The sequence below is a fragment of the Microcebus murinus genome, chromosome 2 (genome assembly GCF_040939455.1).
Source record: "Microcebus murinus isolate Inina chromosome 2, M.murinus_Inina_mat1.0, whole genome shotgun sequence".
In the NCBI taxonomy this organism is placed as follows: domain Eukaryota; kingdom Metazoa; phylum Chordata; class Mammalia; order Primates; family Cheirogaleidae; genus Microcebus; species Microcebus murinus.
Genome location: NC_134105.1, coordinates 10,926,787 through 10,945,963, shown reverse-complemented (window position 1 = coordinate 10,945,963; position 19,177 = coordinate 10,926,787). Strand labels below are relative to the sequence as shown.

At 61.7% G+C, this 19,177-nt stretch overlaps 1 protein-coding gene across 1 annotated transcript in view; it reads right to left on the bottom strand.

Moving 5' to 3' along the window:
• Positions 1-18,804, bottom strand: part of ACTL8 (actin like 8) — a 65,245-nt gene extending 46,441 nt beyond the window's left edge. The window contains exon 1 of the mRNA XM_076010538.1: positions 18,649-18,804. The gene's annotated coding sequence lies outside the window, so the exon portion shown is untranslated. The remainder of the gene's footprint in view (positions 1-18,648) is intronic.
• Between the last annotated feature and the right edge of the window lie 373 nt (positions 18,805-19,177).

The following is a 19,177-nucleotide window of genomic DNA, read 5'->3' as shown; positions in this document are numbered from 1 at the left end:
AGGGCGAGACAGGGGCAAAATCAGTTCAGGACCAACACCAGAGTCCTCACCGCCTGTTCCAGGCCCTGAGCAAACCCAGAGCAGCCGGGCACAGGATCTGCTTTGAATCCGGGATCTCTGCTGTCTCCCAGGTCCACGGCAGAGCCTCTCCGAGGGGACAGCTCTCAGCAGAGCCCAGTGGAAGCGGCCGGGTCCCATCCTGCCCGGGACTTACGTGCTGCCCTCTTCAAGAGCTTCTGCCCACAGCTCTAAAGCCTCCATGGCTCCCTGTGGCCCTCAGAGTCAGGTCACAAGTCTTGGTTGGGGAGGAGAGGCGAAAGGGTGCAAATCCTGTCCTTGTTATTTATAGGGCATGGGACCTATGTGAGTGACTCTACCTCCCTGCTGAGCTTTGGCATCTTGGTAGTACAGATGACAGAGCTGGTCCGAGGAAGCCTCTTCCAGGAAGCCCTCCTTGATTCTTCCAGTTAGACCAGGTGCTTCCCCACGCTGTCTTGGGACTCTTCTGCCCCAGCTCTAAGAATCCCCCACCCCATGCTGGGTTCACGAGCCCAGGGCTGTCCGCCACGCCAGACTGAGGGCAGCTGGGGCACGTGAGTGCAAGTTCTCAAACTTCAACAGGTGCGTGGAGCCAACAGATGGAGACTGTTTCCAGAAAGAGCCCCTAACTCTGTTGAGTCAGGTTGAGGCTGATGCGGCCGTTAGATTCAGCACTCGGGGGACACAGGTGACCTTGGCCGGGAACTGTAGCCTCTTGATGGCACATCCTGGTCCAAGCCTGCAACCTTTTCCTTTCAGATGTCACCTCTGGGGCCACCTGAGTGTTTAATGCTGACAGTACCGCCCCGGCCGGGTGGACCTCTTGGCCTTGACACCTGTCCTTTCACTTCCCTCCAGAACTTTCCGCCTCCCCTGCCCAGTGCGTGGTTAATGGGCTTCCGGGCCATTCCTATGCTAAGAACCAACTCTATTCCTCCACTTCCAGGCAGAGAGAGCTCCGGCCCCAGGAGCTGCCAGCAGGTGGGGCGGGAGGGGACAGCTCTGCAGGCTCCTCCCAGGGCCTCCTGCCTGACGTCAGCCCCCAGCCTCTAATTTGCTGGAAATCCCTGCCCAACCTGGCCTCAGCACCCCCACCTGTGTTCGCGAGAGTCAGGATTAATTGTGCTCTGATCTGGAAAGTTCCTCAGATGAAGAAGGGGCAGCCCGGGGGGCCGAGCCAGCAGGGTGCCCTCCCCGAACTGCAACTGCTGGGAGGAAGCACTTCCTGGAACCTCCAGGCCTCCCTCCCCTGGCCCAGGCTCCTCAGCCCACGAGGCCCCCGCACAGGAATCGGTAAATGAGGACTGGAGGTGCCGGCAGAGGGGAGGTGGAGCCTGGCATGGCGGATGCACCCATCTAGGCGAGAGCGGACACCTGCAGCCAGAGACGGGACAAAGACGCCAGAGGCAAACCTGCCGAGCAGAAGGCTCTCGGCCCCTCCAGCCACTCCACCGACCAGCTGCCGCTGTCACACCTCCCCCGCGGCTCGGGGCCTGGCACCCTAAGTTGCTGTGGTGGCAGAGACAGCGCTGGCCTCATCCACTGCCCTCCTTCCTCACTGCACTGCAGCCTCCCCGTTCCCCAAACGTTCCAGACATGCTTCTACCTCAGAGCCTTTGCACTTGCTGTTCCTTCTGCCTGAACACCCTTCCCCCAGACAGCAGCACGGTCTGCTCCTTCATAACCCTGCAGTCCCTACTCAGGCGGCACCTTTCCAGGGGCCTTCTCTGGCCCCGGGGAGTTCCGTTTGCAGCCTCCCTGCACATCCCCCAGTGTCCCCAGCCCCATTCCCTGCTCTGACACACTGTGAGCGCCACGTGGTCTGATATTTATTAGGCACCTACTATGTGCCAGCTGCTGTCTGTGGCCCTGGGAACACAGCAGTGGGTGAGACAGCCCACACCCCGCCCCCCACCGTCACAGAGCCAGGACGCCCAGCACGGCGGGGGCGGGCGCACGGCTGCTCGGCTGGCGGAAGGGTTTCCTCACTGGCAAAATGGGGGGCGTGCAGGACGGGGATCAAATGCCAGAAGCAGCTATTTGTCAGGCTGCTGCGGCCCTTGGCACAAAAGCACCCTCACGCCCCGGCTGGAGCCCAGCGAGCCCAGATCTGGCCTCGGGGAGCCGGGCTTAGCTCCGACCTGCGGCCGGCGTGTGCTCCGCACTGTCCTGTCCCGCCCGCCTGTGACCAGGAAGGAAGAGCCACCTCTGGGGCCGCTGCGGGAACAGGAAGACGGCGAGCATGGCGCCCTCCGCCCTGACTACCCTGCATGCCAGCTTCGAGCGCACGCCACCTGACCGAGTCCCCACGGTGACCCCGCCCGGGCGGCCCCGCCCCCGCGTCTCACAGATCAGAACGCGGAGGTGTAGACGTCTGCTAACCTCACAATAACTCACATCTGTTCGGCACGGGCTGAGCGCGGCTCCGCACGCTTTGCACGATCACCTCCTGTAATCCTCCCGTCAACCCTGCGAGAGAGATCCTTCGATTAGACCCATTTTACAGAGCGGGGAACTAGGGCACAGAGAGGTCAGGAATGCTGCCCGAAGTCACACAGCTGCAGGGAGAACAGAAAGGTGAGCCCCTGCGGCACCACCTCGTCTTCCTCGGGCCAGAAGGCCCCCACCTCAGGTCCCGTGACGAGGACAGACCCTGGCGCTCTGGGAAAGCGCATTCCCCACGCAAAGCGGCTCGACTCCGTGGCACAATAAATACCTATTAATATTGGAGGGTGGTGCTCAGCTGTGACCCGCCCCTTTATTTGGCTATTTCGGAAACAGCCAGCGTTTATTGGCACTTGCTGTATGCCGAGAAAGTGCTTTCCGCACACTCTCACTTCCTCGTTATTGCTCGAGGCCTCTCGGGTCACGGGAGGGACCAGAGAGGTGAGGCAGCCGGCCTGACCTCACACAGCAAGGCGTCGCAGTAGGTGGGCCGTGGGCTGGAGCTAGAACCCATGGTCCTGACTCCCAGCCCAGTGCTCTCCCCACTTCGGAGGGGCGCCGGCGGGCACTCAGGGCAGCCGGGAGCCGAGCGAACAAAGAAAAGCTCCGCTTCCCCCAAACACAAAAGCCACACCTCTAATCCTTATTACTAGTGTAAATAATTCATTCCGGCAAAGGCGGCGCGCTCCCTGCCTCCCGGGGCCTGGGGGATTACGTCTACAGTGTCCGCCGCCGCAAGGACAATAACCAATTGACTCTTATTAAAACTCCAATAATGCTGGTGCGATTGCTGCTTTGATAAGCTCGCCGCTGTGAGCGAGGGTCGACCGCATTAGGAAAATGTAATTAGACTAATAAATTCCGGGCAATCCTTTTTTTTCTTTCTCCCCCTATCCTCTTTGCTCCAAGGAGGAGTCGCTCACAAGACCTCATTACCCAGTGGAGGCCCCACCGTGGGCTCTGCTGCAAAGGAAATTGTTCTGAGGCCACCTGGGTCTGGCCCCAGAGACACCCCGGGCCCCTGCAGCCCCAGAGCGCGTGGGACTCACCGGCCACATGGCAGCGGCTCCAGGGAGCTGGGGACACATGGCCACGTTCCTGCTTAAATCCCTTGTTCAGAGGGAGCCCCTGCCTCCTGCTGTCCCCAGTGGGCTTCCTGTCCCTGGCCATCGCGATCCTGCACACGCCACAGCTTGGCTGAGTCTGAGTGGTCACAGCCGCGGGCCTGCCCCGACACCCTCCACGCCGGCTGTCCCCAGAATAACCAGCGGCACCAGGATTTATCAGAGGACCCAGTGTGGGCCTTGGAGACCCCGGAGGACCAGCTGCTGGGGCTTGGGGACGGGACTTCAGGAGAGGGCCAGCCTCGCTTAAAGCCCCGAGACCCCACGGGGGCTGCCAGGCGGAGCCACAGCCCCCCTTCTGGGGTGAGACCAGCCTGCTTAGAAAAGACCCTCCCAACCCCCGTCACGCCGACTCAAAGCACCGTCCCGTCTTCTGTAACACCGGTCTTGAAAGTGCAGATGCGTCCCCACGCCACTGACGTATCAGGGAATAATTTGAGCATTATGCACATTTCTCGTCGGCCCATGCGGGGCCTCGCCCGCGTTTCCCCTAGAAACCCTAGGCGAACACGGAAAACCACACCCGTGGGGCCCGGCACCCTGGGGAATGCACAAAGTGCACGGGCCTCGCAAGGACACGGGGCCACGCCACCGCCCCTGCCGTGACAACCCTCCAGCCGGCGCCACCTCCCCCGCCCCACTTTCCTCCCTCGTGTTCTCTGGGGTTTCTCTCTCTCCCCCATTCTCGTCCTCGTGCATGCGGTGGCGGCCAGCGCAGCGCGACACACTCCTCCGAGAGCCAACTTGAGGTCTCCTCCCAGATGACAGGCGGCACTGACCGCCACACGCCTCGCCTCTTGGCCACCAAACCCGGACGCAGCTCCGCTGCCACTCTATCAGGTCCCCGCCTTCCCCGTGTGTCGCCCACAGAGGGTTGGGCGTTCTCCCCGTAAACCCTGCGGTGTTGACCGCGCGACTTTGCACGGCTGGCGGTTCTGAGGACGCGCGAGCCGGCTTGTGGCAGGACAGACTGCTCTCCCCGCATGAACCGCCCGCGAGGCGAGGGCAGGAAGGGGACGGACGGCGGCGTCCCCCCGCACACGGAGGAGGAACGTGACGTCCAGAGTGGGGCAGGAGTCACCCGCACACCTGACGAACGCACGCACGCGGCCTCTGGCCTTGCACTTTGTGTCCGCGCCCACCGGGGCTGTGTCCAATGCCGGCCTAAGCGCCTTATGGCCACGTTAGAGGCAGGGGAGCGAGTGGTTACGAGAACAGGCCTTCAAACTCCCGGGCTCAAATCCCAGCCTCCCAGCTCAGCTTTGCGACCTCAAGCGGGTCACATAACCCCCCTGCGCCTCAGTCTCTCATCTGTGAAATGGGAATAGCTCATACAGAGGTCGTGTGGGTGACAAGAGTATCAAACACAAGAGGACTTATGTGGAACAGCAACTGGAGCCTCGGGACCACCCCGAACCGCTGGCTGCCTTCCTACCAGGGGGCGCCCTACACGTGTGGACTCCGCGCGGCCAAAGGCAGTGGGAGCCGCAGACTGAGCTGGGGCCGGGGATTCGGGCTTCTGTCACCAGACCCAGGTTCAATCCCAACTCTCCTGCCTCCTTTTTCATGGCCCCAGACAAGTGACCTGGGCTGTCGGGCTCGGTGTGATCATCCGCAAGTGGGGGTCAAGTTGCCTGCACCCCACGGGAGGTTGCGGGTTAGTGGGATCCCCGTGAGAGCCACCGGGCAGAGGCCCAGTGCGGGAAGCGCTGGGCGAGTGGGGTGCAGCCGGCTGTCTCTGGTGAACCCCGCCCATCCCCCAGTCACCTGCCCTGGGCACTAGAGGGCCGCAGCCCACACCCGCGGGAGGAGAGGAACGGCTAGCTTGCGGGGCCCATCTGGAGGCCATGCCCAGGGCCACGGGCTTCCCCGCCTGGTGTTCACTCCACCGCAGAGGAAAAGGCCCCCACCCAGTGACTGGCCTGCGTGCAGCCTGGACTCTGCCACACTCTGTCACCAGGCCCAGAGACGTTTGGTCCAGGCTGGGGTCACCGCCTCCTGACACCCCATCCCGGCCCCAACGACGCCGGCACCACGGGTCAGGACGGGAGGGGCTCCGCCACAGCAAGCTGCCGGTGGGCAGGCCATGTTGGAAGGACAGGCTCCTCCCTGGCCCCCCCAAGACTCGCCAGCAGCCCCCCGGACCAGAGGCCAGGACCAGGACAGACGTGAATGAGCACCGCTCAGATACCCACCGTCTGCCGGGCACCGGGCTGGCCGTTTTACACACAACAACTCATTTCATCCTCACGACCGCCTGGCCAAGGGGGTGACACACCTCCACTATACAGATGGGGAAACTGAGGCTTCAGAGAGGTTAAGTGACTATTCTAGCCTAGACTCGCAAAGGTAGGAAGCAGCAGAGTTGGGATCTGAACCAGGGCGAGCCATCGCTATGTGTCTCTACCAAGCCGCGCCACCCTGCCTGGGCCAACAGGTCTGGCCAGGTGTCCAACTCAGCCTCTACCCCCGGCCTCGGCTCTCCCACCTGCTCAATGGGAGAGTGTGGCCTGTACGCGTGGCTGGATTATTTGAGGAGCCAGGAAGAGGGCAAGGTAGTTTGAGAATTAAGAAAAAGGGACAGGGAGGAATAGGAAGCTGCCCTCTCCTGCTACCCTGGCAGGTGCTACAAGAACCAGCCGGGACACCAGCACCGTGGTGGCCATTCATCCAGCCAGAGGCTGCAGCCTGTCACGGGCGTCTGGCCTCTGCAGGAACACACCCAGCGACAGGCACTCACGACGCCCAAGGCAGTCTGTTCCAACTTTAGGCCCCTCGAGCTGCTAGAAGGCTCAGAGCCATAAATCCACCTCCCCGTCAGCCCTGGAGGCCGTCCCTCTGGGACAGCACGGAACACGTCCCCTCTTCCCTCTCCACTGACAGGTATTTTGCTCCTCCTCCACCCAAGTGGTCCCTTTCTGGGCCCAAACCTAACTGCCTCAACTCCCCCTCCGCAGATGAAAGAGCGATGATGAAGATGAAGGTAACTGCAGTGACCAGCATTTCATGAGCAGGGAACAGGCATTGCTCTGCATCCGGAGTCAGCACACTGGGGCCCGTGGGCCAGATCGGGCTCACTGCCTATTTTTATACGTTCTGACAGCCGAGAATGGCTTTTGCATTTTTAAGTGTTGAAAAAAAAATCATAAAAAAGAAGACTATTTCGTGACACATGAAAAATATATGAAATTCAAATTGCACTGCCTATAAATAAAGTTTTATTGGCACATAGCCACGCCCATTCATTTACATATTGTCTGTCTCTGGCTGCTTTCACGTTACAGCCGCTGAGTTGAAGAAGCCATACGGCCCACGGAGCCTGAACATGTCTGTGATCTGGACTTTTACAGAGAAGGTTGCCGGCCCCTATTCTATGCAGTTTATGTATGTCGCTTTTTTCTTTTTCTTTTTTTTTTTTTTTAAGTAGAGACGGGGTCTCGCTCTTGCTCAGGCTGGTCTCAAACTTCTGAGCTCAAGCGATCCTCCTGCCTCGGCCTCCCAGAGTGCTAGGATTACCGGCGTGGGCCACCGCGCCCGGCCCATGTATCATTTTAATCCTTACAATAGCCTATGAGGAAGCAACTGCTATAATTTTCATTTTGCAGGCAGGAAAGTTCTTAGAAGCTCAGAGACGTTCAGTAAATTTCCCACATCCCTCAGCCTCACAGTGCTGGAGCCAGGATTCAAACCCAAGCATTTGACGCCAGTGTTTGTATCTTATCCACTCCCCTGTTCTTCTTGGCCAGAGCCCAGAACTGATACTTGTAATCACACACCACACCCCAGTGGGGCCATTTCTCTCCCTTGGCTTCACTGGCGTGGTGAGAATGACCCGCTCATAGGGCCACTGTGACCTCTAGATCCTCTTCTGACCCTATTGCCTCTTTCAGGTCTTTTCCAAGTCTGCCCTTAAAAGGGCCTATAAAACCACTACTCGCTGGATACTAAAGAAATCAATCCACCACTAACACCCTCCAGATTGGGGACCAAGGTAGCAGCAAATGTGATAAAGGTGCTAGTTCTAGCCAGAGGTCTCTAAAAATTTATGAGAGCCAATAAATCTTGCTCCCAGGCTGCCTGCTGGCTTCAAATAAACCTGTCCTGCCCACGATCTTGCAGAGGGAAGAAAGCAGAGGTCCCTGGGACTGCCGTCCGGGTTATGGAGAGCTCAAGGCTACCCTCCCTGCTTCTCCCTCTCTGACTATATGACGAGAGGAGAAGGAGCGTACGCGGTTGCCAGGGGAGCCAGGCTAGGCTAAGTCTGCAGCAGGAAGGATTCAAGATAGACTCTGGGAGCAGGAAGTGCTCTGCAGGGAGAGGCATGGGCACACGATCCCCAATCTGCGATCACAGTTTCTCCAAGAGGCTTCAGCCCCGTCGCTGACTCTGAGCTTAGACGCACGTTCTAAACCTCAGACCTCGTCAATAAACACAGCACAGATCAAGGCTTCTAGAAGGCAAGTGTTTGATTCTTATTTACATGCCTGTTCGACGTGGCCGTGGCTCATCCTGCTGGCAGAGACCCAAACCGTCCAGTCCGGACGCCGTGACCTGGTGACCCGCGGGCCCGTTTCGGCCCACGGAGCTACTGTTATGGGCCTATACAGTCTTTTCAAAAATTTCAAATCAGTTGCTAACATTTAAAATTTGAAATACTCTGGAGCACAATTCAGATTTCTGGATTTTCTTGAAGATAAGCCAAAGGTCTGGCCCTCCCAGCCCCGCACAGCCAGGCTGGCCCTGAGCGGCGGCCGGCCTACCTGCGGGCACGTGCCCGCCAGGCCCCCATCCCGCACCCTCCCCTCTCCCGCACTGGCCGGTTTCCCACCCCCCTCCTTCCCGGAGGGCCCCCATGGGCATGTGGGGTGTGACCCCCCACCGTGAGTGCCACACCCCCATTTTACCGGTGGGAAGATTGAGGCCTGCAGAGCAGGAACCTCCTGCCTAGGAGGAGGCAGGGAATTCACGGCAGCGCTGGTATCCCAGCATCCGGGGCGGGACTCAGCCCAGACCCTTCTGGAAGGAAAGAGTAGGAGCTAGGTTAATATCTGTCAGCTACGAACGTGTCTAGGGTGAAAAATGAGGCTTTTCTGCTGACTCCAGTTTTGCCGGCTTTGTTCCAGCTCTTTGCAGGGGGGGAGGGAGGGAGGAGGAAAGGCTCCGCAGGGACAAGGAGGAAGTCCCCTGGGACCCTCTCCAACCCCCTAACCGCTGTGACCTGCCCGCCCACGGCCATGCTCAGGGAGGTCTAGGAAGCCCGGGAAAGAACAGGCTGAGGAAAGAGAATCAGGACCACCCGGGACAGGTCAGAGGCTGCCCCCAGATGTCACAGCCGTGATTCTATAACATAGACCAACAGAGAATGTCGTCCAGGCCTGGGTTCAAATCCCTTGTCTGCTACTTGTTTGCTGTGTGACCATGCCCAAGTCACTTAACCTCTCTGAGCCCACCTCTTCATCTGTATAATGGGGGAAACAGCAGCACCTGTCACCCCACTCCTCAAATCCACCTGCACGCCCTCTTGCTCTCCTCCAGCCCAACACAGGCACCCTCCCAAGGCTGAACTCCTCAGCTGGCAGCCCCCCTCCCTGCTCCCCACCAGCAAGCCGGGGGCTGCCCCTTCACCCCCACCAAACCACCTCCGGCCCGTGCCCGTGGTGAGCCCGGCTCACTCCACCCCCAACTCTCCCTCCTAGCCCAGACGACCAGCCCTGGCGGCCCAGCCGCAGCGGGTACCCAAGCCAGGACGCCCTGCCCACCCTGCGCCCAGCTCCAGGGCGTGGTCCTGCCCTGCAGCAGCCCCTGTGACGGCACCACTGTCCTCGGCATCTTAAAAGACTACACCACTCACACGTGAGGCTCTTTCAGGAAGCGTGAGGTTCTGCAGCACTCCCACAGCTGCCCCTCTTTCTTCTGACGTCAGCACCCCCAAATTCCTTTCCAGGAGTGAGACTCCCCAAAATGCCGTCTTGGCAGGACTGCCGAGCACAAGGCCCTGCACCCCGCTGGGCCAGGGCTGCCCCAGTGAGTCCCCCGGTGAGGGCCCCTCTCCCGGGACACGGAATCCAGTCCTGCAAGAGCCTTAGCAGCTGGCTGGGGCCGCCCATCCTGGACGGGGGTGCCCAGATGGCTCTGAGCAGATCTGACTGAGACCCGTCCCCATCAGCTGACCTCGGACCCAAGAGCTTCCTTCTGGTGACTCCTCCGCTGCCAAACTGGCCAGCGCCGACGGCCACTGCTTGTGAAACAGGAACCGTGGCTGACTCTCTTAGCCCCACGTCACATTCACGCGTGTCCCCAGACTGAACCCACGGACACCCGGTCCCCCCGAGGGACCCTGCACAGCCACAGGCCAGGGCCTCGTGCTTTCTGCAAAAGCCACGCTGGCTGCGTGGCACAGTCTCCTCCCTCCGGCGTCGGCCGTGGCAGGATCTCGGCGAGTCGGGAAGCTGAGCAGGTGCCGCCTCTTGTTTGAAACAAACAGACGCGGCAACGAGACGTCCCTGAGCAGGTTACACGGAAAGCAGGTATTTCTACAGATGTTAAAAATAAAAACTGATGCCTACGCAGGATAAACACAGCGAACACGGATCCTCATTCGATAGCCAAAAAGCAAAGGGCTTACTCTGCACCAAGAGACCACGGGACAGGACAGCCACAAAAGGGCAGCGCGCAGGAGCCGTGGGCACAAATGGGGCCAAACGCACCCCCAGGGGCGCAGGGAGGGCTCACCAGGAGGGAAGGACGAGAAGACGTCAGCCAGGCGAGGAAAGGGAAGAGGAGTGACGTCTAAGAAGCTCCTAGAACACGCTAAGCTGCCAGCACCATCTCTGCCCTGTACAGGGGTCCCCTTGCCCCCAGCTGTCCACCCCCGGTCTGTCCTCAGCCACGGGAGTCTGATCGTGCCATCGCTCTGCTCAAGCAATGCCAGCATCTCCCCACCCTCATCGTCCTGACCTCGCCTCCTACCACCCTCCTCGCCGCTCCTCAAGCAGGCCCTGCACGGCCCTACCACAGGGCCTTTGCACGCGCCGCGCCCTCTGTCCGGAACCTCTCCCCCATGATGCTTTCATGGCTAGCCCCTCTCGCTTCCCTCAGGTCTGTGTGTGACCTGTCCCTGCCCTCTCTAGCCACGTGGTCTTTCCTCCATCACTCTGTCCCCTTTCCACCCACTGTCCCCGCGGCTCTCCCGCCCTGAAACTGCATCAGTCGTCTGCCCATGGATCAGAGACGAGCACGCGACCTGGGGACCCGGGTGCGTGAATCCACGCGTCACCTCCACCAGCCATCGCTGTGTTTGCAGAGCAGCCGCTGAGTCAAAGGCCGCAGCTCTGACGGGCTGGACGCCCCGGCACGCCGCCAGGCACCCAGCCCGCGTTGCAGGCGGCGGCAGCACTTTCGAAGCCTGGTGACAAGGGCCGGGGCGTCACAGCCCCTTGCTCGTCAGCCCCAGCATCTCCCGAGCGCTGAGGGCTGTGCGGGGAAATCGCGGTCACTACCCGCAGGCGGGCCAGCTGCGTGAACTCTGGCTGATCCGAAACCCGGGTGAGATGTGACTCCCAGGGGGTTGAGGGTGGTCTCGGGGGACCTCCGCCCCCATCCTGGGACCCAGGGCTGTGACATCAGTATCGGCTTCAACGAGCTCACGGCTCATCCAGCCAGGCGGGCAGGGAGGCCTGGTGGGTGGGAGCGCAGGTGTCACCCAGGATCGGCCAGCCCTGCCCCGCCGGGAGCCGCACGCTGTGCTCAGAGCCCGCACGGGCCCGGGGAGCGGAGGCGGACCAGCCACAGCGGGGAATGAGACTTTTATGGGCAGCTGGGCTACGAGAGCCATGGGGGCGGTAACCAGGACCACGTGCGTGAGATTGGGCCAGGGCTCAGGGCAGACCGCTCTTGAGAGGGGACACCCGAGCTGAGGCCTAAACGATGCTGAGGAGCCAGACACCGAGAGGGGCTTGGCCACGCTATCGCCCTTCCCTAGGCCTCAGTCTCCTCATCTGTCAAATGGGTACAGCTATCACCCCTACTCCATACGGGGATGCTGTAACATCTGACAGGTGAGTATGTGAAAAGCGTGTGGCACAGGGTCTGGACCACAGTCAGGGCTCAAGAAGAGGTTGTGGATCGGAGGCAAGGAGGGGTGAGCACGCTGCCTTGCAGAGTCAATTTCGACAAACGCTCGCGCCCCTCCTCCGTGCCCGGCAACCTCCTGGGCATCGGATACTGCAGTGAACCGAGGCAGGTAAGAAGCCTGCCCGCACGGAGGGTCCCCTCTGGTGCACGTGACCTGGACGGCCAGGTTGGCACATTCCTCCTCCCCTAGGCCCACACCCCCGGGACCAGGGCAGGAGGGAGGCGGAGTCCCAGGCTGCATGGAAGCGCCCAGCGCCTGCAACTGGACGGTCCCCCCGAGTCCAGGCCCACCAGCACCGCCACCTCCCTCGGCAGGAGCCCCGGCTGCTGCACGGCGGTCCCCGGGGAACTGTGTGTCCCTGGTTCCTGAGTGGGGGTCTCGGCGGTGATTCCGGGGGCTTGGCCGCGACAGAGAGCCCCAGGCCCCACCCGGGTGACTGACCCTGTGCTCTGAGGAAGGCCAGGACCTCGTTCTGATGCTTGGGAGTCACAGGCAAAGCCACCAGGGCCCACTGGGGGCGGAGCCACCTCCCTCGGCCTCGGGGGCCTGGCACAGGAGGAGCCCAGCGGAGCGTGCGCCAGGGTGCGCAGATGGGCGGAGGGACATCCAGCCGGACCAAGCCCACTCCTGTCCCCCCAGGTCACCAGTGGCCCAAGGCGCTGCCGCCGGGCAAGACACAATGAGGTGACCTTCCCTCTCTGTACCGGCCACCTTCTCTGTGCCGGCCAGCTGGGGCAGGCGGGAGGCAGGAGGAGCCGGCACCCGGGCACAGAAATGCCAGCTCCAAGCTGCCGCTCCCCATCCTGAGAACGGGGTGCGGACACCATCACCTGGAGGCGCAGGCCTGGGGCTCTGGAATCCTAGGAGCAGGGGCCCCTCAGGGACCTCCGGCCCCCACCTCCGAGAAGGGCCCGGCTGTCCCGCCCGGACCGTGGCCGTCGGCCCTGGGTGAGCACTCTAGCGAGTGGATGCGCCTCCCTCACCAGAAAACCCACCGCCATGAGGCCTGCTGGTCGGCTGCTAGAACGTTCCTGCCTGAAGTCCGCTCTGACCTTTGACCTGGCAGACCCATTGACTGAGGGGTCGAGGGAGACCTGCCAGGAAGGGGCTGGCAGGAAGGCGGCCCCGTGGGGCAGTCCCCACGGGCATCGACCCGCTCCGGACCCAGCGGCCAGCTCGCCGGAGGTAAAGCCTGGGACACGTGAGCCCTGCAAGCCTCGGGCTCCCCGCCTGTGAAATGGGGCGATGACAGCACAGCCGTCATTACACGAGGCCGCCGTGAGGACAAGTGGGACGGGCCCACCGGGTGCCGACAGAACACCACGCCCGGCCGCGCCCCTGCTGGATTTAGCTCCATCCGTCGCAGACAGCAAGCGAGAGAGGAAGAGGTGGGCAGACGCCAGGGCGTAGCGTCAAGAGGGCAGATTTCTCCTGGGGACAGCCGCGGAGGCCTCCCCCCACTCTGTCACAGCAGGGCGGCGGTCAGAGTCACAGCGTGGGACCAGTCCCAGAAGGGACCAGCGCTGGCACCTCAGTGCCCGCGGCTCACGCCACCAGCACCGCAGAGAAACTCTCGGTGAGGTGGATTCTGACATCCGGCGTCCACCAGCCCCCACCGCCCGGACACCAGGGCTGTGCGTCAGTGCCACCTCGGGCCACCAGGCAGGGCACAGGGAGCAGGCCGAGGCCACGGCCCCCTTCACAGGAGGCCGAGTGCAGAGCCAGAAAGAGGGGGCTGCCGGCCTATTAACACACCATCTCTGCGTGCGCCTCCCCGGGGAGCTGGGCGGGCAGAGCTGGAGCAATAAGGGTGTCCAGACAAGTAGAATTTTTAAAAGAAATATTCAGCTATTAAAACCCCAGCTCCTGGGCCACACTGGGCTGCATACCAAGTGGTTGGCCGGTCTGCCCAGCAACAGGGCCAGACGAGGAGGGGGAGCCTGGGCCAGGAGCCAGGATGGGCGTGTTAGGGGCCCCCCCGGAGCCCGCACCCCCGGCCCTGCAGTCCCAGCCCCACCACCGCCACCCCAAGGGTGCCCAGAGCGGAAGCTGCTGTCGGAATCCCGTAGCGTTCCTGACCAAGCCTAACAGAGCACCAGGAGGGAACATCAAGCTATAAACAAGGAAACTCCCATTTTCAGGCTGACTGTGAGTGACACCGGTCCCCCAGGCTCGCCGGGTCCTCGCTCAGCCAACCTCCACCGGGAGCCAACTCCGGGCCAGGCGTGCAAGCTCGGCACCGCCGGCGCTTGGGGCCGGAGCTGTCCTGCAGGATGTGTAGCAGCATCCCTGGCCTCCACCACCAGATGCCAGTCTCCTCTATCCCACTTCGTCCCCAAAATGTCCCCAGACATCACCAGCTGCCCCTGGGGGACAAAACTGCTGCTGGTTGACCACCGCCGGGCCGGACAGACGAGAGCAGCGAAGGAATAAGCCTGACCTCGCTGCCGCCGGCGCTGCCCTTCCCTGACCACGACCTTGGCGGGACCCCAGCTCCAGGGCCAGGCCAGTGTGACGAGGCCAGTGTGACTCGGCTGCCCTCCCGGCTCAGCGTTCCCACTGGCACCCGACCCTCCTGCAGCGGCAAAGCACAGGCCAGCCCCGGCCCTGGGCCCCCGGGGCCTGGACCTGGACCACAGCTGTGCGCCACGCGGGGCTGCAGCCAGAGCCACCACGTTCACCCGGCCGCCGGCACCCTCGGGCTCCGCCTCCGGCCCCACCCCCCACCCCGTACCCCGCACCCGCTCAGCTCCACGGCGCGTGGCTGGTTCCCAGCCTCTGCTGTGCTGGTCAGGACGCGTCATCAACAGCAGCAATTGTCACGACAGAAAGCGCTAGATGAATATTGTCCTGTTTAGCCCTGGTGATGACCCTGTGAGGCTGCCATCCCCATCAGCAAACGGGAAACTGAGGCTCAGACTGACCCCGTTGTTAGCTGGTCAGGCACAGAGCTCCACCTGCACCCCGGGTTCCCGAGGGCGGACGCCCAGCACGCACGCTCGCCAAACCCGTCGGCTCCCAGCTCCCCATCCCGTTGTTCTTTTCTGCAGGGGACGGAATTGGGGGACACTCTGCATTGAGCCTTCCCCTGCCGAGGCAGCAGCAAAAACCCAGCAGTGCTGGAACCTCCTTCTGGAGGCTTCTAGCTAACGAGGAAACAGGAAGGGAAAATTCTAGCGGCTCCTCAGAAAGGCTCTTGAACCAGCAGGGAGACTCGCAGCCCTCCAGCTCACCCTTCCGAGAGAGAAAATCGGATCTCCCTGCAGGCTGGAGGCCGCGGCACCAGGAGGGCCCAGAGGGGCCGGGCGTCCTGTGTCCCGTGACTCGCAATGCGGAAGGGCCCCCCGGGGCAGCAAGGGCCAGGGATGTCACCTCCTCAGGGGAGCCTTTCTGAAGGCCACGCCCAAGGCACCCGGCCCCAACCCCGGGCCTGCCGCTCAACTGCACAGCAGTGGCAGCCGCTGTCCCCCACCAGCCAGAGGCTGCTCGAGGCCGGGCTTCCCGCGGTCCTGGCGTCTCCTTCCCCAGGCTCAGTGAGCGAGGGCGAGTGGCCTATGTTGACGCGAAGGCCAGGCTTCGAGGCCTGAGACCAGCTGCCCCCTCTCTCTCACCCAGCCCGCACCCCTAAGCCTGTGTCCTCATTTGTAAAACTAGCGTGACGATGGCTGTGTTGCCACCGTGCAGCCAACAGCAAGGACGGGGAGGATGGAGCAGGAGACACCAGCGAGCAAGACGCCGCACAGAGGGGCGGGGCCGGCCCAGGAGCAACGCGGAGCTGCGCCCACGCGCCCCACTGCCCCGCCCGCCGGCCCTGGACACCGCGGAGCCAGGTGGAAGCGAAGCTGTCGGCACGGCGGGCGCCCGTCCAGAGACAGAAGTCCTGCGTCACTCGAGAGCCCGCGGTGTCTGGGGCCCCCGGGGGCCCCTCCGGCTCTTTCATCCCCAGCGGGAGGCGAGGGGAGAATTCGAGAGGCCGCTCACTCCAGCCCCAGCCCGCCCTCCCCAGAGGCCCCGTCCAGGGAGACGTGGACCCGACACGGCAGGGCACGTACCCCCCGCCCTCCTCCTAGCCTGGCCCCGACAGACGAATCCGGAGTCCCAGACCTGTTCCGGGCGGGTCCCCACTCTCTCACACACTCTGCAAGGCAGTGCTCCCACCCCACCGGCACAGAGGTAAACCGAGTCCCGGGTGGCCATGCAACTCCACAGCTGCCTTCGGCCCAAAGGCTCAGGCAGTCCCCGGGAACGCGGGCTCAGGAGGCATGAGGGGAAGGTGTCCCCCGCCGGCCACGGCCAGACCAGGGCGCTCAGCTCCCCACGAGACCCCACCAAATACCAGCCCCTGGGCCCCCACTGTAGCCCGGCCCCCTCGGCTGCAGACGCGGTGTACAGTCGCTGCCAAACAGCTGCCTTGACGCCGCGTGGCTGGCAGCAAGGCCCCACGGAGAGCCAGCGCCCGGGGAAGCCCGAGACCTGATGGCTCCTGGCCACAGGTGCGAGCAGCTAAAAGGCAGCCAGTGGCCGGGCCTGGGCTGGGGCCTGGGGCCTGAAATGGCCCGAGGGGTGGGGCTGGTTGGTGCCTGGTGGGGTGGGGGTCAGGGGAGGGACAGAGTGGCTGTCCTTCCTTTCTGTGTGCACCAGTGACCGGACCCCTGGCCCAGCAGTTAAGGGACAGGCTACAAATTCTCTCTTGGTCTCGGCCCCAAGCCCTATGTTGGACAGTGGGGACGCTCTGGGATGGGGTGGTTTGTGCCCCACCCAGTCCTGGGGACCCAGTGACGTGTGATTCCAGCCGGGCCCTCCTCACTCCCCAGCCAGCAGGGGCCACGCTTGCCCCCAAGTGTGGTCCTGCACTCAGCATCTCCAACAGGGTCAAGGTAACGGGCTAGACTAACACAGCACCATGTTCCTCTAAGACAGCAGGAGCCCCTGAGATCCCAGTGACCTCAGGGGAGCCCCCCAGCCCCCCAAACCTTCCCACCCATGACGTGGCCTCTGTCCCCAGTAGCTGGGCACGTTAGAGCAAAGCTGTGTATTAAGAGCAGAACAAGGTTGGGCCCACGTGCCCATAAATCTCCCTTCCCCATGCTCCTTTGGGGATGGGCACTTGGTAATTAATTGTCTCATTTTAAAGGTGAAGCTATAGAGGCCCAGTGAGGTCACATGGGCTGGTCACACAGAGGCCATGCCAGCAAGGAATGGTGCAGAGAGACCGCCCCCACCCAGTAAGCAACCCGGCTTGGTCCCCGCGGGAAGAAGAGAAGGAAGAAGATAAAGCAAAAACATGCATTTATTAAGCCCCTGCAGCATGCCAGGCCCCTCACATCAAGGATCTTCCTAAATGGCACAGTGACCCCCAAGTCCACGTAAGGCAGCTCCTCTTCCTCCCTGCCTGTGCAGTCACACACCCGCCACAGCCCCGGGCCAGACAGGGAGAGGGACCGGCTCCCTCCAATAAGGACATGTGCAACCTTATTTAAAAGTCACTGCCGCACGTAATTAGAGGCACTTACCCCTCGGATCCATCCTTCTCCTCGGATCGGTTTTATAGCCAGTAATAACTCTCGTAAATTCCTCGACAGATGGAAATTTTATTTGACAAATCATGGCCGTTTGACTTCCTGGGGTGCAGCAGCTCGGGGCTTGGACAGGCAGGGTGCCAGCCGAGGTGACTGTCAGGGGGCCGGGCAAAGAGCCCAGACCCCAAGGCCACCTTGAGGGTCCACTCCTCCGGGGAAGTCACAAGAAGGCATCAGAAAGCTCCTGGCACTATAAAACAACGGGCAGCCGTGCCCCCTCCTGAGTGCAGAGACACCCTGGGCAGGGCCCCGAGACCCTCTCCCACCCTCCGGACGCTTGGTCTGTGGACACATAATGGCTAGTGCCGCAGGAAACCGGGACATCCTGGCTGAAACACTAATAGTGGCAGTCACGCTAGCTGCCACCACCGTGTACCTGCCCCACACCAGCCCTGTGCCAGGTGTCCCCACCATTACCCCCTTCAGTGCTGCCAATGATCCTGCACATGCCCATGAAAACCCCGTTTCACAGATCAGGGAATCGGGGATGGAGCAAAGTCACACGCCCAGAGCCCCAGGCCGAGCTGCCACCCTCACCTGGGGAACTGAAAGGTGGCGTCTCCCCTCCCACTCACGCCGGCCGAGCAATCCGTCTAAGATCCACCTGGAATGCCATCATTATTATTAAAAAAAACAGACCCACAAAACTTCCAGCAGCTCTGCAGCACCCTCTGGACCACGTTAAAGCCCTCCAGCCTGGCCTCCACAAAGGAGCCCCACACGAGGTATGTATCCAAGAGAGATGGAGACGTAGCATACGAAAAGCCTTGTCCACTCCAGAATATGCACAGCAGATTACTCATAATAGCCCCAAACTGGAAATATCAACGAGGAAGCGGATACACACACCGTGGTCTATACGTACAGTGGGCATCGCGCTGCGTCCTGTCTGGGAGAAGCCACGCAGCCACTGGAACAGGGACAGTTTCGTGCAGAGGATTACTATGACCGGAGACTGCATCCGCAAGGGATTGGCACGGGAAACCCATAGGTTTAGCAGATACAGGGGCAACCTCTACCCCTAAGGCTGACACAGACCCTTAAGGGGGAGCCCCCAGCCCCCAGTGCTTAGAGTATAGAGGAATCGCCCTCCCCAGAGCTGATATTGAGCCCGCAAGGCAGAGGCTTCAACTGCCGTGCTGAGGCAGAGCCCCCCAACCTAGGCTGAGAGAGCACCCCCAAGCTGCAATGGAACCCCCAAGGCAGTACCCTTCCACACACACCCCTGGGGGCTGACATTCGGATCTTGCTGAGACAGCAAGGCTGTGCCTCAGTGCATGGAAAAAAGTTGGTGCAACTTGCTAGAAACACAACCTGCAGAACTTACCAGAAAGCTGCCCTCTAGGGTGCCACAAAAGTTGCTCAGGGGACGTGTCTCACCGGAGGCACCCCACTACCAAACTGCAAAAAAGGGGTGCCGCCCCTCCTCTGCACTACAGGAGCCAGGCGCTGGGAGGCTGCAGGGCTGCAGGAGCTGCCTTGTGAGCACATGGCCACCAGGAAGCAGCCTGTCCCTGCATGGGGCTCCGGCGCCCTCTAGAGGCAAAGGCCCGCTTGCAGCTGGCCAGGGGGGAAATTTAAAGGGCCCGGCTCCATTTTCACCAAGCAGGCAAGAAGGGTGAATCTGGAGCTGGGAGGCAATAATGAATAATCAGTAAGTCCGTCCCTTTGAGAACTCAGCTTCCATACGAGCCCTTCTACACACAATTGAACTCCTGCACAACAACACAACTCTGTATTTCCACCTAAGAAGACGCAGCTATCGTCCTGACAGGATAACTTCTCACTTTTTGCATAACACGAGGAGACTCACAGGCCCATAAGTCATCGCCGACTATATTTATTACTGCTCAAAT